The sequence below is a fragment of the Sorex araneus genome, chromosome 1 (genome assembly GCF_027595985.1).
Source record: "Sorex araneus isolate mSorAra2 chromosome 1, mSorAra2.pri, whole genome shotgun sequence".
In the NCBI taxonomy this organism is placed as follows: domain Eukaryota; kingdom Metazoa; phylum Chordata; class Mammalia; order Eulipotyphla; family Soricidae; genus Sorex; species Sorex araneus.
The window spans coordinates 186,440,086-186,467,679 of NC_073302.1; positions in this window are offsets into that span (position 1 = coordinate 186,440,086).

Here is a 27,594-nt window from a genome sequence, read left to right on the forward strand (position 1 = left end):
ATATTACTTTCTCTTTCCTTTATGTCACTTGCATGGTTTAGTTTAGACTTTATGTCCATAGGCCTTTTTGTATGGACACAGAAGACAGTTGATGCTATGCTTTGTAATTGGTAGTTAATTGGCTCCAAATAATATTTAGTCCTGGGCATCTGTATTTACTTGACTTAAGCCACAATTGCTTTTCGTTTCTAGCACTCCATAAGCTGGGTCCTGACAAAGGGACTGGATGGACCCAAAGCAAGCTCAAAGCTACCCTGGCATTGAAAGGGGACAAACACCAAAAGAAGATATAATAAGTTAGGAGCAAAGTTATGGAATGAACTCTGTCATGACCCAAAAAGAAGAAACTAAAGAAAAACCCTGCTGAGGTGAGGAAAGACTAGCTTGGCCTGAGGACTGTGGTCTGGAATATATAGCAAGATATCCCCAGGAAGAGCCAAATTTTAAGCTTAATATATCTTTTACTGTGTTCATACAAAATGACAAGGAATATTATAAGAAGTAAATTTACTATGATTGTTTAAATGAATAGCTAGCTGAAGTAAGGAGAAAGCAATACACCCTGCATGGAATCCTGCCCTTGAGTGGATCTCCTAGTAATCTGGAGAGCTGAACCCTCAGATGATATTTTGCCTTTGAGTTAATCTCCTAGAACTTTCCCTGAAGGAGTGGTTTTGCCTCTGTTTGTTGTTATGACAGTGTTCAACCCCACCTATGGGTACCCCACCCTTTATGGTTTTTATATAACTATGCTGTAAGGAGTAAGAGGGGTAAAGGACTTTGAGGTCTAGGAGGAGGAAGAAGATGAGGATAAAGAGGATGAGGACAAGGATAATGGAACTATGATGACTGGGACTACGATAAAAACTATGACTATGATTGTGGTGTAAGGGGAGAGAGTGGACTACCCTGGGGAGGAGAGAGAAATAAACTGTCTAGTGACCAGCCTGGGGCCCTGTTTCTTGTTCCCCTAGTCCTTGGTCCATCTGTCACCATGGGCTGTTTAGGGGAACGGTTCTCGGCCACTGGATGCTCGAGTCCCATGCCTGCACAGACTTTTTGAAACTTACAGGACATTTTAATTGGTTAAGAGGACAAAGAATCTCCGACTCCGGGCACATCTTTTCGACTCCACCATTCTTCCTGCACTAACGTATGCTTCAGAGACCTGGGCCCTATGCAAACAGGATGAGGACGCTATTCGGGTAATCCGCTATTTGGGTAATCCCAAAGAGGAATCGAAAGAGCTATGCTAGGAGTATCACGTCTTACTCAAGTGAGAGAAGGAATCCAGAGTTCCGACCTTCATCAACGATCAAGAATCAGGGATGCAGTCTCATTTGCCAAGACATCAAAAATCAGATGGGTCAGACACATAATGCGATTCAGAGATGACTGCTGGACTAGAGCTGTTACCAAGTGGATTCCACGGGATGTCAGAAGACTGCATGGCCACCCACCAACAAGATGGTCAGACTTCTTCGTCAAAACCCTGAATGAATGGTTTGAGGCTCTTCCTGTTCCTGGAGCTAGCAGATACCATTGGGCTACAAACTAGCATGCAATGGGGACAAAGAGAGACATTACTGGCACCTGCTCAAGCAAATCGAAGATCAACGGGATGACAAGTGATACAAGTGATACAGGACACTGTTATGTTATGGGAGTCTAGGTTTTGAAAAGGTTTGAAATTGTGACTCTGATAATTTATATTATAAAACACTACCTCTATAGAAATCAAAGTAAACATAATCAAAACACAGAAGAACATTAACATTTTGAATAACAAGCTGTATTAAAAATAGTAGCTATAATTTTATAGTTACAAGGAACATTATTGCAATGGATCTCTTCTTTTGGTGTTGTGGTTTGCAATAGAGGTATTAAGTGGCCATCCGTAAACTAAGATTTTTTTTTTAATATTTTATTTATTTATATATTGCTTTTTGGGTCAGACCCAGCGATGCACAGGGGTTACTCCTGGCTCTGCACTCAGGAATTACTCCTGGCGGTGCTCGGGGGATCATATGGGATGCTGGGAATCGAACCCGGGTCAGCCGTGTGCAAGGCAAATGCCCTACTTGCTGTACTATTGCTCCAGCCCCAGTAAGCTAAGATTCTTGATCTCTGTTAATGACAGTTTTCTGGATCAGAGTTCCCAGTCATTAAGTGTGAGGGTCCTATTCACTGTTTTGTTAGAGTATTATGGATTCAGCTTCTGCTTTCAGCTTCATCAAAGCATTGAAACAGGCACTGCAGAGAGCCTGTAACTCTGGTGCACGAGCTCTAAGTCAGTGAGTTTTAATCAACATCAAAGTGCCTGAAGACCAGGGGTGACCCGAGTGTGCCTTGCTCCACAGGGCCCGAGCACTGTTCCATCCTCAGTATTGAGCCCTCGAATGCAAGTTCTGGGTTCACCGATTGAGCATGTTTAGTGGAGTTCTTGGCCTCCTCCTCCATCCACCGCCCCCCACGACAAAGGAAAAGAAAAGAAGATAAGTCTATGTTTTTTAAAATATTTTTGAATAATATTCCTGAGGATGAGTGAGAAAATGCTATGCATTTATCATTACAATATTTTTCCTCTCACAAAAATGTTTCTCATTTTTAAAATAATTCTAGTGTTATTTCATCTCAGTAAATAAAACATAGTATTTGGTTTGAAATTTTATCCTTATAACTGGTAAATATATGGGGAATGCAAAGGTGGAGTTTGAAACACTATTGATGTGAAATTGAAAGTATATGCAAATGTGAATACATGCGAATAAGTTTAGGAACATAAGACCCTTTCAAAATATCTGCCATAAGCTGCTTAATAAGTGATCCTGGAAGGTCAATAAACTTCTTCTGTCTCGCTTAACAGAAAAGAGAGAAAAAATTGAAATTTGATAGATATAATTCCTCTGTACCTTCTTTGGAGACTCTACCGAGTGCTGAGGAGGTCCAAGGGCAGTTACAATAGCTCAGTGAAGCAGAGCTCTCTACCCTAGCCTCCACCAGAAAATCTTCTACTAGAGAATTGTCCTCTTATTATAAATCATTATTCCTGTTCATGCACAGTTAGGAAGGAAGAATGACAGTTCATTCAGTGTGATACAAAGCTCTGTGATTTCTTAAACCACCATGAGACAACAGAAGGTCTTATCGTGGATTTTGACCAAATTTTTTAATGCACTCATACATTTCTTATACTAAGTTAAGATCAGATCTGTCATTATATTTCAAAAACTTTAAGTTGAAGTAAAGTTGCACAAGTTAAAAAACCTCTATTTTTCAAGTTCTTATGAAGTACTTCTTTTAAGCAGCTTCATCAAAGCATTGAAACAGAGCATTGAGAATGCAACCTACTCTCTTATTCTTCTGTAATACACTGTAAATGTTAACAAAGGATATCAAATAATAATTTTAACTGGTTATATCCTGACAATAATAATGTCATCTTCATACACTATGGATTATTATGCTAAATGGTTACAAAAACAATAAATTCTTAGGAATATTCTTCACAGAGCTAAAATATGGTTCTAGTTGGTCTTATAAACCATACAGGAACTCTCTTTGCTCAAAACAAAATTACCTAGAATGGGTTATGATTTTTGCTTAATTACAAAATACAATGTTTTTAAAAATTTATTTATTTATTTTTTCAAAATATTCCTTATGTTTGTTCTGGGAGCACTCGCAGCAGTGCTGAGGGATCAGTCTATCAAGGCTCAGAGACCAGACAGAGTGCTGGTAATAGCTCCCAGGTCAGTTGCTTCCCTGAAATCAGGTTCTGTGAGCTCTTTAAAGTTATCAGAAAGGCCAGTGGCACAATACAGTCACTTCGGTGCTTGCTTGCTTGCAACCAAAACCAGTTTGACTCCAGGATAACACATATGTTACCCTGAGCATGCCATGCCAGGGGTCACTCCTGAGCTTAGAGCCAGAAATATCCCCAAATACCTCCTAGTGTGACCCAAAACTTTTAAAAGAGTCATAAATTCAATTAATTAAAATATTTCAAGAATGTGTGCTTTTCAATACCTTCTGTGAATGTGTTCTATTGTAATTTTATATATAAAACATATTGAACAAACACTAATTGAAGTACTACTATATCCCCCAGATTTAAGAAATAGGAAAGTATTTCTTCCCTACTTGTGCTGATCATATAAATTAAATCTAGAATTCAAAAGAGAAAAGGGGGGATGCATATGGACTTGGTCACGACTAGAGTATTTATTTTACTGACATCAAGAAAACAGGTGATCAACCCACCCTCGGAGCCATCTTGCCACATTCAACAGAGAAGTGGCCAGGCATTCTCGTGAGCAACGCGGCCCGGAAAATGCTCCGGACCCGAATTGGGGCCAGCAACACCGGGGAGCCGGACGGAGGAGGTGCTGCCAGCACACCTTCTCCAGATGGAGCCCTGGAGACACTGAGCAGCAACTAACAGGGCTCTGGGATTTGGGACTGGGACACATCCGAGCCGCGCGGCCGGCCGCATTAGCGGCCGCGTGACCTTTTCTAAAAGCTGAAAACATACAATCTTTTAATGGAAAACTAATTATCAAATGCTTCCTTAGTAGGGCTATCTTGTTTGGGGGTATAACTCCCACAACAATAGTGAGTTTTGTGTTGAAATATGAAACATAATCAAGGTGAAGAGAAAATGAAGTGAAATTCATCAGTTATACACTTGGGGTGGGGGGCGGGGTGGTGGGTATACTGGGGATTTTGGTGGTGGAATATGGGCACTGGTGAAGGGATTGTGTTTGAATACAGTATAACTGAGACATAAACCTGAGAACTTTGTAACTTTCCACATGGTGATAAAATTAAAAAAAATTAAAAAAAAAAAAAAGAAAACAGGTGAGCTCACAGGGAAAATGGAGCCAGAAAAGAGAAGGAGCAGGAGAGAGAACAGAGAGGAGAGGACAGGGGGAGAAGAGAGAGGAGGGAAGGGAGGGGGTGGGGAAGGGGAGGGGAGGTAGGTGGATGATATTAGCAAGAATCAACTTTTATGCTGCCTCAATGGCAAAACATTGAACTTGTTCACTAATTCTCCCCAGAGACAGGACAAATGCTGGGAGTTTGTTGATTCAAACTTACTAAGTCAATTAAGTCAATTTGACATTTGGGCCGGTTGCCTTCTGCTCCTCCATTCTGCAAGAAAGGCGTGGGGTCCACACATACACATGCATCACCCCCACTCTCCCTGCTATCCATATCTATAACTGTCTAGCTGTGTGTGCCCCATTTCCTTATCCTGGAAACCCTGACTGGGGAGCATCTCGGTGGAGTCACTCACCCACTTCCTACAACAGGTCTATCTGTGATGTTCCAGTGGGAACATCTCGTCTTTGTTGTAACATTTACATGTTGGTCATTAAATATCAACTTCATGTTAATGCTTTCCCATTGGAATATGATCTCATGATGTAGAAGTCCAAGAAAACTGTCAATTGGAGTGCAAATGTTTCTTCTGGGGTTATATGTTGATGTGGAAATACCATTTAGACATGTAGCACTGTCTGTAGCACTGTTGTCCCATTGTTCATCAATTTGCTTGAGCGGGCACCAGCAATGTTTCCATTATGAGACTTGTTACTGTTTTTGGCATATTGAATATGCCATAGGTAGCTTGCCAGGCTCTGCCACGCATGCAGGATACTCTCGGTAGTTTGCCGGGCTCTTGGAGAGGGATGGAGGAATTGAACCTGGGTCGGCCACGTGCAAGGCAAATGCCCTATCCTCTGTGTTATTTCTCCAGCCCTATTTAGACATGTATTATAATATATTCACACGTCCTGGAAGGAAATATAACATCATAATAGAAGAAAAGAAATTCGGGAGGCAATAGATTCTAAGAGGTTTTTGGGCAAAAAATGTTATTGTGGACAGGTTGAAGTACACAGCACAAGGGCATAAATTATTTACCATGATCACCTGGAGTGTTGGTCACAGAATGTGGGAATATTGAGGCATCAGAAATATACAAGCATTAAAGAATTTACAATTCACCATTATGTAACATAAGTTATGGACTGGAGTTGGTATTTAGGTAATCTGAATATCTTATGAGGGGCAGAAAAATATTCCAGGAGAGTGTTTTTAAACATATTTTGATTACTTAGGGAGAATCTGAATCACTGTCACTTATTTTTTTTAATTTTTAAAAATTTTATTGAATCACCGTGAGATAGTTACAAGCTTTCATGTTTGGGTTACATGAGTGTTTGATCACTGTCACTTCTAAATAGCTCCCTGAGGACAATGAATTCAGTTGTTCATGGCTATTCATAGAGTACCAGTTCTGAGATGCTGAATAAATAAAAATTATGATGCTGCATTTGATAATATTTTTGTTTTATGTTGTGCTTCAGTTTAGCAGTGCAAATCATAAAAATAAAGAAATTAGAAAGGAGTGTACATGCCCAGAATTCATGTAGCATAATGTGTTCTTGGTGATGTAGTCACAAAACGTTTCTTGTGGGACTGGAGAGATAATACAGATGGCAGGGCACTTTGCTTGCATGAGGTTGACCTGGGTCCAATCCTGGTATCTCATAGGTCCCCTGAGCACCCTGAGGAGTAACTCCTGGGCTTTGGCTGCTGTGCCTACCCCTAACTCTCAAAAAGTATTAATTTTAACCAGGGGAGTGTGTCAGAAAATTTCATCTGAGATGAATGCATTTTTATTTCCAGTTCATAGAACCCAGAACACAGAGCAAGATTGATGTGCTAGAGCAGGCACCCGAACGTCACCTTTGAATATGGGTTACAAGGATCTAATTACTGGACCATAAAGATAATAAAATTCACTATATGTATACTCAGAAGATGATTCAAAAATCTCCATGAGTTTTGTAATTGGAATCCAGCAGTGAGGCAGTAATGTAAGGAGGCTTCTTGCTCAGAGGCTAGAAGATACCAATCTCTTGACTATATTCTAGGAGTCTGCTGGTACCATGACTTACTCAGGGTAGAAAAAAGACCATAGTGCATCACAACACTGAGAAGTTCTGACCCCAAAACACTGCGTTTCTATTAATATTTTTGTTAACTTCTATCTGAATATGAAATATGCATATGGTAAGTTTCTATTGCAAAATTCCTAAATTTAGGAATCCTATGATTGTTTGATCACTAGTTAAAGAGTTACTGTAATTTCTTCTGAAGGTATTCTATTTAGCTTTGTTAATGTCAAGTATTATTTCTGTAAATACATACTAAATTTTTAGATTAATTTTGATGCAACCTAAAAGCATTTAATAAGGATTTATATTATTTTTATTTATGAAACATTACAAATTATTGTATAGCAATTTATATATTTTATTACTGAGTCTCATGCAAGGTGTGACAATTTCAACCAGAAGAATAATATTTTACTTATGTCTTTGTAATCTTATTATTATGTCAATGTTACATATCACCTCATACATTGGTGTTTTGTATTTCTTAGTCAATGCTTCAACATTATTAGGTGCTAAAACCATTCTACTTACTTTGTATAACCACTTATTATTTCATCTGTATTTGTCAAGTTGAAAAATCTTAAAGCATCAGATATGAAAAAATAATTCAACTATAATGGAAATCAATGTTTTCCTCTTATTTCTTAATTGTATGTGATTAATAATTTGGTTTATTTTATAATTTATGCTTTTCTTTATTATTTTTATTATGGCTTTTAAAGTATAATTATGTGTTGCATCAGATTTTAGGAGAACATAGTTATTCAGTAGCAATAGCAAATAATAAGCTTTATCATTTATAATTATATATCACAACATTTTAAAATATAGGGGTAAAACATTGTAGCACTGTAATATCACAAAATTTTAAAATATAGGGGTGAAACACATAAAATTAAATTACCTGAAAATGGGCTCCACGGTGCTATTATTTAATAAAACACTAGGTATAGGTAGGTACCACTGAGTATGAAATAACCATATAATTTTAAAATAATTTCACTACACTGAAATTGAATTGCACAGATAACTTTTATATTCTGATGTACAATTTGAAACATAATTGAAAAAAGAAATAAAAATAAGTCTACTTAATTTTATCACAATTATAAGAAACCTATTAAATATTTTTCATCACAGTTTTAGACAAAGATAGCATAGAATACACTAAGTTTAAGTCCTGATAATTTTGAGATTTGCAGGAATTTTAATACTTTATAAAAATTGTTGGAGGGGGAGAAATTCTTATACCTATTATTAGACTGGTGGGTGGACAGATATAGCCCCTTCTCTTAATATTGGGTAGGATATGAAGCAATCAACTGTTTGTTTGCCTAATCCTTGAGGGAGTGTGCAAAAATAAACTCAGATCTGTGGCTGGAGCAATATTTTATATGACTTAGTAGGTGCTTTCCTTGCATGCTGCAAGGAAATCCAGGTCTGATCCCTGGCATCCAGTATGTTATCCAAGTTCTACCAGGAATGACTCCTGAGGACAGAGTTGAGACTAAGTCCTAATTATTGCTGAGTATGGTCCAAACACACACACACACACACACACACACACACACACACACACATGCACGCATGCACACACACACTGAAACAAACAAAAAACCTCTCTAAAATAGAGATACCCCATTTTGTCAATTTTCTCTAGTTTAGTTTTACAACTTTGGAATCCAGGTTCATATAGTCCACTGCTGATATGCGTATATGCATACATGTGCATATATAAGTATACTTAAGCATATATGCTGAAATAAATCCACACCCATCACTTGTGTTTCCTTATTTACTTTCCATAGTGGTTTTCATACTGTCTTGACTTTATGAGACAGAATGTTTACTCCTGTATATTTTTCTATGTCTGAAAGTTCATCTCATCTCCCACTCTATTTTCCTACCCAAAATACTTTCAAACTTCTTTAAGCATATATTATCTTTAGTCAAACATGTATTTTTTACACACTTACATTCAACATTGTTTGGACATCAGTTATTCTCAATAATTTACCTATGTCTTTTAACAATTAATTCAATCTCTGAAACTAAATGATAAAATGTTATAACTTTTTAGAATAAAGAAAAATATGCTATTTTATATCATACACATTAATTTATATGGCAAAATATATGTAGTTATTCCATTTTGTCCCAGTTATCTGGTGTGGAATATCTGTGATGGAACGTTTGTGGTTCAGATGCTCAACAAGTCACATATGTTATTTTGTATCAGATTTTGTATTATTTATTTTGTATTACCACATAGTGAAACTATGACATTAAACAAAATGTGTCTGTTCTATAAAAACAAAATTTGCACTCAGGGATTATTTCAAGGGATGAACACAGTGTACCATTTATGCCCATAGAAGGATGCCACACCAGTCTTAAGGCCTGATAGGTAGCGTACAATTTAGCAACTAAGAAGCCATTAGCCTTAACAAGATATAAAGACATAGTAGAGAAAATGGCAGTTTTAAGGACCTAAAGGAGGAAAAATCTTGAAATACATAGGAAACTGCTAATGGTTCTGTTGTTGGAGTTTATAGTGTAAAGGAGTATGTGATTAGAAATATAGGTTACACAGAATTAATGGCACTGATGAATTGACACTAGTTCTCTAGTACTAAATTGTTGGTTGGTTAACATTCAGATTTTATGCAGTCAGTCTTTATTTACTACTTTTAATTTCCTCTAGAAGTGTGTTTCAAAGTGGGCAGGTAACTTAACTCATTTAAATTACCAGGGAACTCACTGGTAATTTAAATGAAAATTTCTAATTATAATCTACACAGATCATACTACAGTCTCTGAAAAAAAGTGTGCTGATAAGACTAAAAGAAACATAATAAAGTAAGTTTTGGAGACCTATCTCTCTGTGTCTTTCAAAGAGAAACACAAACATTAACACATATATACACGTTATGTCATTAGAATCACAAGATTTATGATCCCAGTTATTTCCTTAAACTTTCAATAAATCACTCCAGTAAAACATTAAAATTAAATGCTCTTTCTATAAAAGTCAACATAGCTTCTAGCTTAAAAAGTTAGCTTGCATATGCATGAATCCATGACATTTTACATACTATTTTTATTATTTATTTCTTTCAATTAGTAATTTAGTAAACATTTCTTATCTTTTGAATATATTATTACATATAATCTTCTTATCTATTAATTTATAGAGAAAATCCACCCTTAATTACAAAGATAAGAGGTAGAGAGGTAGACTATATGGAAAAAAATCTGATATGCATTAAGCATCATATCAAACAGAATTCATTCTATTCCTGAGGCTAGCAGAAGTAGTATGTGTCTAAGAATACATGGAAAATGGTTTCAGTTTTTCAGTGGCAATTGACATTTTTTTCATGCTTTTCTTTCTTTACCTCCTACCAGATTTATCTGCCATATCATTTCTAGCCTATATTTTCCTATTTATTTCCCACCACTATTTGTCATCTGTGCAGGCTGCCTAGGAAAGTTCCTTTGACAAAGACAAACTGTCTACTTCTCTTACCTAGAAAGTGCTTCAATGTCTCTGATAATTGAGTAAAAAAAAAGCACAATCTGATTTTCTACATGTAAAATACTATGCCTCTATGACCATACCATTCTAGTGTTTTTTTGATAGACACTTGGTGGTAATAAAAACACTCACAATTAAAGGACTATGACACTTTGATTTTGTAGCTCCTAGCATCCTTATGACTTTAGGGGAAGTAACTTTTCAAAGTTTTAGTTAATGCAACTACATTATGAAAGTGAAATTTATACAACTTAATATAAATCATAAAAAGCAATAGTTTATGCTATCTTTCTTATGATACATTACTGTTTTGTCAAGGAAATGTTTCTGTCTTTAACTGATTTATTGCATGTTTTTTGATTTAATCAAAGCCCCATGATACACAAAATTATTCATAGATATGGGTTTTAGCATTTTATATTCCAGCTCCAGTCCAGCCACCAGTTTCCTCTTCTCTCCACCAGGATTCCAAGCTCCACCCCCTGACGATCCTGCCGCCCCCGACTACTACTTTCAGAGGCATCTCTTTAAGTTTCCTTGCTGGGGTTCGGATCTCTTGTTTTCAGCATTGTCGACTATGCGATTAAGATATTTAACTGTACCACTCCTTTACACTACTAATGTGCTTAGACCCTTTGGCCCTGATACTTATAAATCATTTCTTTCCACCCACAACTTCTTTTCTTCTCTGCCCTTCTCCTTATCCTCTAGACTCAAACCTGATCTGGACAGTCTCCCTTTCAAACATTGCATTCCTTTTTCTGCTTGTTATATGTACCAAATGCCAGTGAGATCACCCTGTATTGTTCTTCTTCTGGCATACTTCATGTAACATACTTTTTTATTCTATCCATGTTGCAGCAAAATGCATGATTTCATTTTTCCTTATACTTGAGCAGTATTTCATTGTGTATACTTGCCTACTTGTATCGGGACTGGGCCTCTTCTGCCCAGATTTCCCATTTTCCAGTAGCTAGGTGGTCACACCCAGGAACTGCCCCCATCGCCGTGTAATCCCACCAATGGCCAACATCCAGAGACATAAAACCAAGCTCCCAGAAGAGAGCTATGAAGAGAGTCTCTTGCCCGCACGCCTGGCTGTCTTCCCCAGGGCCCCTAGGAAGGGATGGGCTCCAGCTTCCCTCCCCGACCTGAGCAGTGCTCTGGCTGCCAAAGACCTCTGGAGCCTAGCTATAGCCATGCTCAAAGCCCCTCTCCACACATTCGGTCGAGCTTCACACATGAAGGAACCGGCAGAGGAACCCAGGTGTGTGGGATCCGGGACTGACACCTCCAAGCCTGCTTGGATTGGGACTGGGCCTCTTCTGCCCAGATTTCCGATTTTCTCATAGCTAGGCGGTCACACCCAGGGACTGCCCCCGGTGCTGTGTAATCCTACCAATGGCCAACATCCAGAGACTTAAAGCTCCTGGAAGACATCTTATAGCCTACTTCTCCCTCTGGGAGAATCTGGCAAGTTACCGAGAGTTTCCTGCGCACATGGAAGAGCCTTGCAAACTCCCCATGGTGTATTCATATGCCAAAACCAGTAACAATGCTGGGTCTCATTGCCCTGTCCTTGAAAGATCCACCAATGTGGCATCCTTGGGAAGGACGAGTAGAGAGAGGCTTCTAAAATCTCAGGGCTAAGACGAAGGGCGATGTTACTGAGACTGCTCAAAAAATTTGATGATCAACAGGATGATGGTTGTAGGATAACATGGGGTTTATCCTTTTAGCCTTGACTTAGGGAGCATAGTTTACCTTAAAGCAATGTCCTTTCTGTATGGACACAGGAAGACAATATTGTGCTTGTAACTTGGGAGTTGACTGACTCCAATAATATTTACTCCTACGCATCTGCTTTCTTAACTCAGTTGCCCTTAGTTTCTAGCACCCCAAAAGCAGTGTCCCAATGAGGGACAGGATGGATCCAGGGCAAGTGGTGATTTATGTGCTACTCTGGCATCGAGATAGGCCAGGCCAAAGCGCCACAATACTCAACTATATGTTGAGGGCATGATCATGGACAATGCTGTCATGATCCAAAGGTAACGACGAGACTAGGACCCTGGTGGGGTTAGGAAGACTAACCTGGCCTGAAGACTGTATAGTGAGATGTCCTCAGGAAAAACCAAACTTTATATCTCTTACTGTGTTCATACAGAATGACATTGCTAGAATCACTCCCTTGAGTGGATCTCCTTAGATGAGATTTCCTTAGATGAGATTTTGTTAATCTCCTCAAGAAATGGTCTTACCCTTCTTTGTTGATTTGTTGACGTTAGACCCACCTTTGTGCTACCGCCCTATGTAATTTGGTATATAAACTAAGACTGTGGGGCAAAGGAGGGGGGCAGACTCAGAAGAAGCAGGGAGAACGAAATAAACCGATCGAGCAACCAGTTTGGCCTTCTTCCTTCCGCCGCCTGCTCTTGACCAACAGCACACACAGCGGTTCCAGAGCACCGGACATGGGCGGTGAGACAGAGCCGCTCTGAGAGCCCGAGAGTACACGCGCCCGTCAGCGTGCCTTAGTTTTTTACAGATGGTGATGATGATGATGATACTTGCCAGATCTTTATGATCCACTGACCTAATATTGGACACCTGGGTTGATTAGTTACTGTACTAAATGCTGCAATGAATAATATGGTGAATATGTCCTATGGATGGATGTTTTTTGTTGTTGTTGTTTGTTTGCTTGTTTGTTTTGCTTTTTGGGTCGCACCTGGCGATGCACAGGGGTCACTCCTGGCACTAAACTCAGGAATTACCCCTGGTAGTGCTCAGGGGACCATATGGGATGCTGGGAACCGAACCCAGGTAGGCCACGTGCAAGACAAACGCCCTACCCACTGTGCTATTGCTCCAGCCCCTGGATGGATGTTTTTGTGTCCCCAAAAGTAGCATCATTAGGCCATATGGCAGCTCAATTTGTAGTTTACTGAGATTTCTCTGTTTTCCATAAGTGCTGAATAAGACAATATTGCCACAAGCAATGGGTGAGATTTCCTTCTTCACCACATTCCCACCCATGTCCAATATTCCCAGTATTTTTGATATGTTCCATTTTCACTGGTAGCACTGTAGCATTGCATCCTGCTGTTCACTAATTTGCTCAACAGGCACCAGTAACGTCTCCATTGTGAGTCTTGTTATTACTGTTTTTGGCATATTGAATATGTCATGGATAGTTTGCCAGGCTCTGCCGTGCGGGCGAGATACTCTCGGTAGCTTGTCGGGCTCTCCCAGAGGGACAGAGGAATTGAACCAGGTCGTCCGCGTGCAAGGCAAACGCCCAACTTGTTGTGCTATCACTCCATCCCTGTCTTGATTTGGATTTCCAAAATAATAAGTGAGGATGAGTATTTTTTCATGTTCCTGTTAGTTATCTATTGGTCTTCCTCAGAGGTCCATGTTAGTTTCCACTTACTCTTTATTTCTGGATTTAAAAAAAATATTGTTACTGATATTGTGAATATTTTATATAATACTGTTTTAAATAATTTTTCTCACTTAACCTTTCCATTTAAACTTAGTTATCATTTCCCTAGCATTTCAGTCATATCAATAGAGAAAGAAAGATGGAAGGTTTAATTGCTTTGCCCAAGGCCAGTTAATACATGCAGACAACAAGCTGATTCCTGCAGTGTGAGTGATTCTGGACTTATTTGGATGTATGTCGCTCAGAGCACTGCAAACTATTTTAGGTTGATTTGGTGGGCATTTGTGAAAGATTGGTTTTCTTGTAAGAAAAATAAACTTAAAGAAAACAAAGAGTTCAACAATTTTGCATTATTCTTTGGAGGATTTGGAAAGATTTAAATTCAGGCTACTCTCCAAAAACAGATGACTGGTTAAAAAAACTTTGGTACATCTACACAATGGAATACTATGCAGCTGTTAGAAAATATGAAGTCATGAAATTTGCATATCAGTGTATCAACATGGAAAGTCTCATGTTGAGTGAAATGAGTCAGAAAGAAAGAGACAGACATAGAAAGATTGCACTCGTATGTGGAATATAAAGTAGCAGAGAGGTATGAGCTTGCAATGATGCAATTTCTGGCAGAAATTTCTGTGGACTTAGTTACTAAAATACTAAAATACAGAAATCTAAAACTGTGCAGCCGCTATTGTGGCCGCTCGACCTCATATCTCTTCATTCTCAGCAATGGAAAACAATTTATCTAATGCTGCCTTTTCAGCAGGTTCGAATTTGGGGGGAGAAACTACAAACAATAATAGTGAGTTTTTTGTTGAAATGTTGAATATAATCAAAGTAAAGAGAAAGTAAAGTGAAATTTTTCAGCTACATAGGTGGGGGAGTGAGGGACTGGGGGTGGGGGTGGGGGGAGGTATACTGTGATTCTTGGTGGTGGAATATGTGCACTGGTGAAGGGATGGGTGTTTGAGCATTATATAACTGAGACTTAAGCCTGAAAGCTTTGTAACTTTCCACATAGTGATTGAATAAAAAATAATAATAATAAAATAAAATAAAGTGATGGAAACTAAAAAAAATTAAAAATTCGGGCTACTCTCAAACTAATGGATTGGGTAACCTCATTTGTGCTTATTCTGTGACGTGGTTTCTGAACATTGACATTGGAAGGAGATCCACAAGGGTAAACAGAGACAGACAGATACACAGAATGCTTCCTGGAGCATGAACAATTTCTGAACTAAATGTTTGCTTTTTGTGTCAGCAGTTGATCAAAATAATGCTGAATATATTATTCTTCACAAGAAAAATGCCATTGTCATACATTTAATTGTGAAATATTAAGATAACCCATGTTAGATGTTACAATCTGAAAAATATCACCAATATTAACAAAGGTATCTTAAATTGCTTCAGAATATAAAAATAATTTTTAATACAGTATTATTATTTACTTAGATTTTCCTGACTAACTCAGATAAAATATGTTAGCGTTATTTTTCCATTATCAAAAACCTTTCTCTTAAAAAAATATTCTTTCTGTGGTGTAAGACTTTCTTGACAATATTTTTATAGTAGCCTTTTACTACTAAAATTACATCTGATCATGTCTTATAGGAAGGAGAATAAATAGAATTTCATGTGAATAACATTACAAATTATGGCAGCCTTAAAGTGATTCTTTGATCATACAGAAAACATTATTTATTTTTTGTTTTTCTGAAAACATTTAAAAATTCAATCTTCATTAAAATCTCTAACTTTTATGGTAATTTCATATGGCCATTATCTCTGAGGACCTGAGAGAGTAAGGCAGTTAGGGTCTTTCCTTCGCCAACCCCAGTTCCACCCTTGGTACCACACTGGGACTCCCAAATATGGGAAAGAATAACATCTCAGCAAAGAGCCAGAGTTAGTCTCTGAGAATGGCTGGAATAGCCAAAAGACCAAATTCTCCCCCAAAGTTAAAAAAAGAACTATTATTTCGATGTCAGCAGTTTTAGATTTTAATATCTTATTTTTCATGGCTTTTATAAAAAATATAAATATATTTTATTTTTATATATTTTAGCACACATTTACTATTTTATAATTGAATTATATTTTATTAAAAGGCACACTCAGGTTCTGAATATTTTGTAAATCAAATCTAGCTATAGTTTACAGATTTTTAAGTATTCTATGACAGACTCTACAATTGCAATTATATTATTTATCTTTTATCTACTCTGAATGGGCATGTCTTTTATTTATATTTGAAAGCTTCTTTGATGTTCTAAATAAAAATGAAGTTCAGATTTCAGAAGCCTGAATTTTCTTACTGTGAGAAAAACCCAGTTTCGTAGTCGAAAAATAAATAAGGACGAAATAATTTTTAAAAAGTTAAATTGTTTTCTTGCTTTATACATTTTTTTAAGCCTATAAGTTTTACTTTGTTTGCTTGGTGGCCACACAGCAATGCTCGGGGGTTTCTTCTGACTCTGCCCTCAGGAATTACTCCTGGCGGTGCTTGAGGAACTGTAGTGGAATGCAGGAAGCAAGATTAAACTTGTTTAGTCTGCACGCAAAGCTAGCACCTTACCAGCTGTGCTATCATTCTGACTCCTGTTGTATACATTTGTGGGTTTTTTTTCTTTTGTGTATGTGTGGTCATAATGGTTCTTTATCTTAAAAATGGAATGATTCTGCCATTTATTTTCATTTGATCTTTTTACTTATCTTTTCTTTATTATGTTATCCATAAGTGTTTCTTTGTAATTATTTTTTTCCTCTTGGAGAGAATTCTTTACCCTTGTTATTCATTTTCATCAGGTAGACTTTCCTGGATTAAAACCCTTATTTGAATAACTTCATAGAATTTAATTTTACAATTGCAAGATCACTTTCTATAAACTCTTTTAATAACAGCCCTTTTTATAACATTTTAGTTTCATCTTTTAAATATATATTTCCCCTTTCAATTATCTTTGAAGATACTGGTTTATGCTCATTAGATTAGCACCTACCTTCTTAAAATGTGTGATCATACAATGTTGAATAAAAAATGTTTTACGAGATGCAGGAGCAGCTTGTTAGCTTAGAATCTCTGTCTTGTAAACATATTCCCTGAAGTCAAAACCCAGGTTTGGCAACTTTGCTTAGTCAAACCATATCTCAGGTGTGTATCAAGATCACAAAAGCATTTTTCACCCCACTGAGTTTCACAACTAAAGACAATGTGTATCACCAAGAAGTTTGATATGTCCACTGGCTATAATGCTTAAGAATCAACCACAGAAGATTTATGCAGTTACCCCAACTAAATCATATATATATATCATATATATATGTATATATATATATCATATATATATATGTGCCAGGCTCTTTGAGAGGGATGGAAGAATTGAACCCGGGTCAGCTGCATGCAAAGCAAATGCCCTACTGCTGAACTGGTGAGGAAAATTAAATAAGTGATATTATCCAGATAAACTTTTTATATATTTAAATTTATATTTCAGGACTAAAGAGGTAGTACAGTAAATAAAATGCTTACATGGGTCACATCTGAATTTGAATCTTGGTTACCATTTTTGGTACCTTGAGTTGTAGCAGAAGTGAGCCCTGAGCACAGGTCCCGGAGTGAGCCCTCTGCACCTCCAAGTGTGATCCCAAACCATCATAATGTATTTCTTAAGCAGGTACCCAATTTTACAGATCCATAGTTTAGTGTGTAGTAGTGATAGATTTATTCTTTATTTTGAAAAATTGAAAATTACTAACTAAACAATGCAACAAACTATGTTGGATTTGAGAATGCAAGTGCTATTGTAAATAAGGCATTCAGTTTCTGAATTATGTAGACAAATTTCCTGAATGGCTTATATTGGAATATGAAACTTTATTACTACCAGTTGTCATTTAGCAAGCAAATCAGACAAATCACAATCACGATCACGAAATCCCATTGATCCTTGAGTTGCTCGAGCGGTCTCAGTAACCTCTACATTCGTCCTACTCCTGAGATTTTAGAAGCCTCTCTCTTCTCGACCTTCCCAACAATGTTGCATTGGGGGATCTTTCAGGGTCAGGGGAATGAGATCCAGCTTGTTACTGGCTTTGGCATATGGATACACCATGGGAAGCTCGTGAGGCTCTCCCATGTGGTCAGGAAGCTCTCAGTAGCTTGCTAGTTTCTCCCAGAGGGAAAAGTAGGTTATAAGATATTGCTTCTGGGAGCTTGCGTTTAAGTCTCTGGATGTTGGCCGTTGATGGGATTACACACACCTGGATTCCTCTGCTGGTACTTTCATGCGTGAGGCTTGTCCGAACGTATGGAGAGGGGCCTTGAGCATGGCTGTGGCTAGGTTCCAGTGGTCTTAGGCATTGGGAGCTCTGCTTGGGGTGGGGATGGAAGCTGGATCCCATGCCCTCCGAGGGGCCTGGGGAAGACAGCTAGGTGTGCAGACAAGAGACTCTTAAAACGAATTTAAAACTCTTAAAACGAACAGATAAATATCCTCACCATTGCTTATTTAGAGATGGTCACACTTCCTGACATTTTTTATACCCACTTATCTATTTTATTTGCATGTTTTATTGAATATAATGTAGAAACCAAATTTTTCCTGTAAGAAATGTATCATCAACTTTTCTGGTCAGGATCTCCATTAAGTGTGATCCTCAGAGAGAGGCCTGTTTCACCCTGGATTAACACATACAATTCTGCAGCATTCCTCGAGTTAACTAAAACCTTTCTAGGTAACGTCTGTCCCACAAGAAGTTGTTTTTATTGCTATTCTATCAGGTCATCTAAAAAAAATCTGTGAAATAAAGTTACTCATAGAGAATTTTAGTCACGCAACTATATTTCTCTTGAAAATCATACATGGTGGTGGGTCAAAGTGATTTACAACATTAACTTTAGTCATGAAGAACCATGAATCCCTGGCCAATTCATGTCTGACTTGAGTCTCAGGCTCACCGAATGCCAGCCTCATATCTTTACATAGTAAGTAATTCTAGTCATAGAGAACCCAGTGTTGCTAATAGTCTAAAATCAGTTCTAGGATCTCAGAACATCAGAATATTCAACTGACTTTTAAATCTGTTTGTATTTTAACTGACACAAATATTCATTTTTCCTATGTTTTGTATTGGTCCACATATATATATACATATACATATATATGTATATATACATATATATACATATACATATATATGTATATATACATATATATACATATACATATATATGTATATATATATGGACCAATATATATAGGACTTTCTCCTAGGGGATAATAAGTAAATATAATATTATTGAATTATTAGATAATTATTGAATTATCTAATTGATGTTTTCCTTTCTTTAAATGTTTAGATTTTAATTTGAATAACTCTATTTATGGCTAAATTAATCACATTTCTACTATTTTTACAAATAAAACCTCATTTGAAGTATTTTTCTCCAAAATTCACTTCACTTTGTGGAATTTCTTTTCTTTTCTTTTCTTTTTTTTTTTTTTTTGCTTTTTAGGTCACAGCCAGCAATGCACAGGGGTTAGTCCTGGCTCATGCACTCAGGAATTACCCCTCGCAGTGCTCGGGGGACCATAAGGGATGCTGGGAATCGAACCCGGGTCAGCCGTGTGCAAAGCAAATGCCCCACCCGCTGTGCTATTGCTCCAGCCCCACTTTGTGAAATTTCTAAACAGAAACAGTAACATTTTTTTCTAGGATCTTTCTGTGACAATGTTGGTCATTTACATCAAGTAACTTACAATTAATATGAACTTATAATTAATAAGTTATTACTGATAAGTGACGCAAAATAAAATCACTTCATATGAATAAATATTTTTGTATAAGCCATTTTATGTATAATTTTTGTCATTAAGTTCACATGATAATTTTGTAGTTTTTAAATTACTATGAAATATAAAAAAATTAAATTCCAAATGATAAAATTAAAGGAATAATACTAAGCCTTTTATTGTTGTTATAATTAAGTGACTATAAATTCCAGTTCTTAAACAATAAACATTACCCCAGAAAGTAACACAGTTTTGACCTTTCTTCCCCAACTCTTTACATAAAGTTTTGTTTGTTATAATTCTGCACTGTAGGACTTCATATCATTGCATACTGAACTAGTTTTCAAAGCAAAACTAACTAGGATCAGAGAAAGAGGGTGCTACAGTAAAGGCCCTTGCTTTGCATGCAGTGACTTTGGTTAGATCCCTGGCACCACATAAGATCCCCTGAGTCCCTTCAAGTGTGATCCCTGAATGCGGTCACAGGATTAAGCCTCGAATACACTGCCCCTAAAAAAAAGAGAAAGAAAAATAGAAAGGACGGAAAGAAGGAAGGAGAAACGAAGGAAGGAAGGAAGGAAGGAAGGAAGGAAGGAAGGAAGGAAGGAAGGAAGGAAGGAAGGAAGGAAGGAAGGAAGGAAGGAAGGAAGGAAGGAAGGAAGGAGGAAGGAAGGAAGGAAGGAAGGAAGGAAGGAAGGAAGGAAGGAAGGAAGGAAGGAGGAAGGAAGGAAGGAAGGAAGGAAGGAAGGAAGGAAGGAAGGAAGGAAGGAAGGAAAGAAGGAAGGAAGGAAGGAAGGAAGGAAGGAAGGAAGGAAGGAAGGAAGGAAGGAAGGAAGGAAGGAAGGAAGGAGGAAGGAAGGAAGGAAGGAAGGAAGGAAGGAAGGAAGGAAGGATAAAAGATAGATGAAAGAAAGAAGAAAGGAAGAACAAAAGAGATAAAAGGAAGAAGAAAGAAAGAAAGAAAGAAAGAAAGAAAGAAAGAAAGAAAGAAAGAAAGAAAGAAAGAAAGAAAGAAAGAAAGAAAGAAAGAAAGAAAGAAAGAAAGAAAAGAAAGAAAGAAAGAGAGAAAGAGAGAGAGAAAGAAAGAAAGAAAGAAAGAAAGAAAGAAAGAAAGAAAGAAAGAAAGAAAGAAAGAAAGAAAGAAAGAAAGAAGAGAAAGATCGAAGAGCAATGTTAGATCTATTTAAAAATCCTTTTTGACCTGTACTTAACAAACAGCATCTATATGCTTTTAGTGACTTGTTTCTAAATAGATGAACAATGGCTTATGAAAAGATCTTTGATCTCAAGCTAGGCTATGGACCTATAACTATAGCAAGACTATCTTTACTACTCTCATCAAAAACTTTTTCATAAGGGAAAATGCTTAAACTGTAAGACTTAAATTTCCTTCCTGTTCTAATATATAACTATACACTCAATTAAAAAAACTATTTTACATTGTGATAAGATATTGGCTATGTTTTAATATGTTCTTTATTCTTTTATTTTTTTTGAGAGGACTGCACCCAACTGTACTCAAGGCTCCTGACTCTGTGCTCAGGGATCACTTTTGATGTACACAGAACGCCATATATGATATTGGATATTTGAACTCTAGTCATATGCAAGATAAGCACCTTATCCTCTTTTCTATTTCTCAAACTCTGATGTAGTCGATCAATTTTTAACGATGTAATTTTATTTTCTACTTGTCCATTGCTACCTCTTGACCTAAATGCATAAATTTATTAATCATATTTCTAAGCACTTGGACTTTCTTTTTTAAAAAAGTGGAAAAAAATCTATAATTACATATTATTCACATGGGCTGGAGCGATAGTATTGCGGGTACGGCATTTGCCTTGCATGCGGCAGACCTGGGTTCAATTCCTCCGCCCCTCTCAAAGAACCTGGCATGCTACAGAGAGTATCTAGCCTGCAAGGCAGAGCCTGGCAAGCTACCTGTGGCGTATTCGATATGCCAAAAACAACAACAACAAGTCTCACAATGGAGACGTTACTGGTGCCTGCTTGAGCAAAATCAAAGAGCAATGGAATGACAGTGACAGTGACAGTGATTATTCATATACTATAAAACCTTACCCATTTAAAAGTTTAGGTAATGAATCTTCAGTATTGAACCTAACTGATCAGCATTCACCATAATCTTAGAATATTTATATCATTCTTAAATTAATTCTTGTGTCCATTATCGATCTGTCCTTCACAACTCTTCTCTTAATTGTGGGTTACTTTTAATCTATTTTACAGCCCTACTGACTTAGCCTTTTCTGATATAGTTTAAATAGATTAATATGTAATTGTTTGTCATTAGTTTTTTTCCTCACTTAGTGTGTATTCAGATCATCCACTTTGTAGCCTGCATTGGTGCTTCTTTTTATTAAAAATAACATTTCAACATAAGTATGTACCACGATTTGTTTATTCATCGCTTAATGGATATTTTAGGCTGTTTATCCTGTCAGTTGTGAATAATGTTGCTCTGAATACTTCAGTACGAGTTTTGTGTAGATATAATTTTTTTCAGGAATGTTTATTTAAATCCCATGATTTACAAAGTTGTTCATTATCGATTTTTTTCTTTTTGGGTCATACCTGGAGATGCACAGGTGATACTTCTGGCTCTGCACTCAGGAATTACCCCTGGCGGTGCTCAGGGGACCATATGGGATGCTGGAAATCGAGCTCAGGTCGCCTGCGTATAAGGCAAACACCCTACCCACTGTGCTATCTCTCCAGCCCCTTAATCGATTTGTTTTTAGACATATAACACTACAACACAATCTCAAGGCCAGTGACCTCTTCCCTCCACCATTATTCCCTGGTTCCCTCCCATACTCAGCCTGTCCCTTTGGTAGGCACATTACAAAATTATTTCATGTTACTTAGGTCAATAAAACTTAAAGAAATGTCCAATAAAATTACCAGAAAAATAAAACAATGAGTCAATTAGTGAGGCTCAGTTGCTCATCTTTAATTGCTTAGCCTTAATTGCTTAGCCTTTCATAATCTGGTAAAGGACAAACATATGAACCATTAGCAAGTGCTATATTCAGTGTCACATGATAGGAAGTTTTTTTCATCTCTATAAAGGAGCTCACTTCTTTTCTTTTTTTTTTTTGCTTTTTGGGTCATACCCGGCAATGCAGAGGGGTCACTCCTGGCTCTACACTCAGGAATTATCCCCGGCGGTGCTCAGGGGACTATATGGGATGCTCGGAATCGAACCCGGGTTGGCCACGTACAAGGCAAATGCACTACCAGCTGTGCTATTGCTCCAGCCCCAAAGGAGCTCACTTTTTTAAAAATTAAAGAGGAAAACAGAAAAAAGGAGCTTTTTAAATGCTTCTTGCAAAATTGGTTTCAAGTCTATGAATTCCCTATGCTGTTGTTTTTCCAAGAAACACACTACAGTTTCTTCCTTCGAATTGGAGTGATAATCTTCAAATTAGTGATAATCTAGCTGGGTATAGTATTCCTGGTGAGGTGATTATTTAACCCAACCCATGTCTTTTAAACTCTTGGGATTCTCATTTGATATATCTGTTGTACATCTTGTGGACTTTCCTTGAATATAAGTTCCTTTTTTGAAATCGTTCCATTTAGTATTCTGTCTCTATTTTTAGATTTGTCATTTTGAGTCTAGTATCACTTGTATCACTTGTCATCTCGTTGATCTTCGATTTGCTCAAGCAGGCACCAGTAATATCTCCATTCATCTCTGTCATGTGCTAGTGTAGCCCAATGGCATCTGCTCACTCCGGAACATGAACGCCCTCAAGCCGTTCATTCAGGGTTTTGACAAAGAATTCTGACCATCTTAGAGGTGGGTGTCAACGCAGTCTTTTGACATCCAGTGGAATCCACTAGGTAATAGGTCTAGTCCAGCGATAGTCTCAAAATCACATTATGTGTCCAGCCCATCTAATTTTTGACGCCTTGGCAAACAAAACAGCATCCCTGATTCATGATCGTCGACAGAGGGCAAAACTATGGATTCCTTCTCTCACTTGAGTAAAACATGATACTCCAAGCATAGATCTTTCCATTCCTCTTTGGGATACGCAAATAGTGTTGTTATCCTGTTTTTATATGGCCCAGGTCCCTGAGGCATACGTTAGTGCATGAAGAATGGTGGAATCGAAAAGATATGCCGAGAGCTGGAGGTTCTTCATCCTCTTAACCACATCTTTGATGTTTTTGAAGGCGTTCTACATTGCTATCTTCCTCCTGCGCAGTTCTGGTGCCAAGTCATTTCTCATGTTGAGTTCTGCAAAGCTGTGCAGAGAAGCAATAAAGGAAGACCTCAAAGAGAGAAGAGCAGCAGTGTTGGCTGTTGCGGCAGAAGCCAGGAAAAGTATTCACAATGCTCGCTGTCCTTTGCCAACTGCAAGACCAGGATGACTGCCTTCCGATGTACTGATTGATATATCACATCTTCCAGAGGATTATTCATGACTTCTACTTGGATCTTTTCGACTGCCACGTCCACCTGCCCACATACCAATTTCCGCAGGATGGCTATGTTGTTCCCAACGTCCTCCCTTCTGAAATCTGACATGCCATTTTGTCGGTAAGGAATTGTACAGCACCTGGTCTAGACAAGGTCAGACCCAAACACCTGAAGAATCTGCCATCAGTACTCATGAATACACTCACTCAGCTCTTCACATGCTACCTTCACATGCAAGGTTCCATCCAAATGGAAAACCAGCAGGACCGTTCTGTTGTACAAGAAGGTAGACATCCACGATATCAGCAACTATGGCCCAATCTGCCTGTTGTCTGTCATCTACAAGTTGTTCACTTGAGTTATCCTAATAGAATAGGCAGAACACTAGATGAAGGACAACCATGTGAGCAAGCCAGGTTCTGAAAGGGATTCAGCACAATAGACCATATCCACACAGTGACCAAACTCACTGAAGTTTTGAGAGAGTTCAAGATACCGCTCTGTCTAACGTTCATCAATTTAAGGAAAGCCTTCAATTCTGTTGATACTGAAGCAGTCATCGAAGCCCTAGCTAAACAGGGTGTTCAAACTCAGTACATCAAGATCGTCTTCAAGCTGTATTACGGATTCACCACCAGGATCTCACCATTTTACAAGAAAGTGATCATTGACGTAGAGAGAGGGGCCTGCCAGGGCGACACTGTTTCACCAAAACTCTTCAATGCCGCCTCAAGAACATCATGCGATGACTGGAATGGGAAGGAATGGAGTGAAGATAGAGTGAAGATAGACGGTCGGCAACTACACCACCTCTGCTTCGCTGATGAAACTGTTCTCATAACGCCAAACATTAGCCAAGCGGCACAAATGCTTGCTGACTTCCACCGTGAGTGTGGAAAGATCAGACTGCAGCTGAATCTCACCAAGACAATGTTCATAAAAATATGAACTAGTCCCTGAGGTTCCATTTGCTCTCAATGGAATGGAAATCTCTGAATGTGGCAGCTATGCGTACCTGGGTCAAGTACAGTATGTTTTGGAATTTTCCTAATTGTATCTATTTTCACTGGACTCCTTCAAGTGTCTTAGATGTTGGCACCTGTAATCCTCAAATCTGTGAAATTCTTTATTGATATCTCTATTGTTTCTTCATCATATTTCCCCCCTTTTTTAGGGACTCCAATGATTCTTACATTGTACCTCCTGAACTCATCTTATAATTCTTTTGTATGCTCTTCATTTCGTTTCAGACGATTTTCCACTTTATTCCACTTTCCTTGTATTTTCTTTCTTCTCACCTTGTTGCTCCTTTATATGTTGCTTAGCTTCTTTTATCCTACCGTTCAGAGCATCTATTGATTTTTTTACATCACTAATCATTTTTATCATTTCTGTATTTAGTGGTTTTTTCTAAGTCTCAGATTTTCTTGTCCTTTGCTGACCATCTGTGCTATCATTCCTTTGAACCCATTGGACATTCTTATTATAGTGTCACTAAAGACACTGTCTGAGGATTAGAAAGTGTCTTTTGTCTTGGGTGATCTTGTTTTCACTCACTAAGCTTGGAGGGCTTCTACACATTTCCCCGCGCTGGTTTTCTAGTGCTCTTGTTGAGCTGTGAGTGAGTCTTTGTAGCTTCTTCCCTTGGGAGACATTGGGGGATTAAACCAGAGGTTGCTCTCTGTCCCTCTGCCTGTCCTCACAGAATAACAGAAACAATAGCTGTGAGCAGCATGCAATTTGTTGAGTAGATCTCAACAGCTGTGTGTTCAGAAGCTGTGGTGTGTGCTCTTAATATGGGGCAAGTTGTGTGTGGAGGCCGCTGGACCCAGCTAGCAGGGAGGGGCTCTGCCTTCAGCTCCAGAATGGGCTCAGGGATATCAGCCAGAGGCAAGCTTCACCAGGATGGTGGAACAGCCAGCAGAAGGTCTGGAATAATGTGAATTTTAAAGCCATATTTAGTTTATAGAGTAATATATTTGCCTAGTTTCATCATGCTCAAAATAGAAAATTTTAGATCATTTTTTCTGCACCTGAATAATCTGAAATTATAATTTTTCAATCTTAAGTACTGTCAATATACTGGCCAAAATACAAGTTTCTGCATGATGCAAGAGAGAAAATGTAGCTTTAAAAAGATCCAAGTATTTATTTTGTTTTTGTTTTATACAAGATGTTCTTAAGGATTATCGATTGATTCTTAGAAAAATTTTCTAACTTTGATGCTAACTGAATTGTAAATGCAGATTTTGCTTAAAAATAACAGAAGAGTAAAAACCTGTAGAGGAATTCGTTTCCATAAGTAAGTACAAAAGAATTTGCACTAGAGATTTCATTTCATTGAAAATTACTTTCCAGATGGGTAAAACAAAGTACTCATAACAATTATAAAAATCCTAGGAATGTTCTTTGAAATTCATTTGCAGAACTGACATGGTTTAATACTGATTCTAGACCCAAACCTTGGTTTAATCAGAAGAAGGTGAAAATAGAAGATTGTGAAAGACAGTTGATTTCACTCACACCGCCTCTAACTCTTTTTCTCACCAGATAGCTTCTGTTGCTCTATCAAACCAGGTGCCATTACATAGCAGATCCCAGTGATGAACAGCAAAATGTAAAAGCGAAATAACCTAATTACACTTTGTAAAATAATCTAAAGCAAAAGTTTTTTGATTCTGTTGCCTCTAATCTTGGTCCAATTAGAGAATAATTTTGTTTCCTTTTGTTTTGGGGCATCAAACAGTGCTCAGGGCTTATTTTTGGCTCACACCAGGCATTACTCCTGGAAGAACTTAGGGGTATATATTGGGCTCTGGGGATCAAGCCTGGGTTGGCCACTTGCAAGGCAAGTGCCCTGTCTAGTACACTATATTTTTCACCCCATAGAATAGTTATCACTGAGATGACTATATTTTCATTTGTTTTTTTACAAGAAGTTTATTATCATCTAGTGAAACCATCCTCTCGGTGTCATACCTAAGTTAATATCATATTGTTATTAACACAAAAATGGATTTGTATATTTTATAGTTTGGGCATCTTCTGCAGTGACTTTCTCAATAAAGCATTTTTCTTTTTTAATTTCCCTGAAATTGCTGCTGGATACGTAAAGTGAAGACTGGAATTCCTACAGTGAACATCTTCCCGGAAATGATAATCACAGGGCTGTGAATAAAAAAATAATGAAGAAAATTCCAGCTATGTTAAAATTATTCAATCAAAAATTAAAAACAGGTGACAGAGAAATAATACAGGTGGTACAGCACTTGGTTCGCACACCCTGACCCAGGTTCAATTCACTTGACTCCATATGTTCTCCAGAGGCAGACAGGAATGGTCCCGGAGTGTGCAGCCAAGAACAAGCCCTCAATATTCTCAGGTGT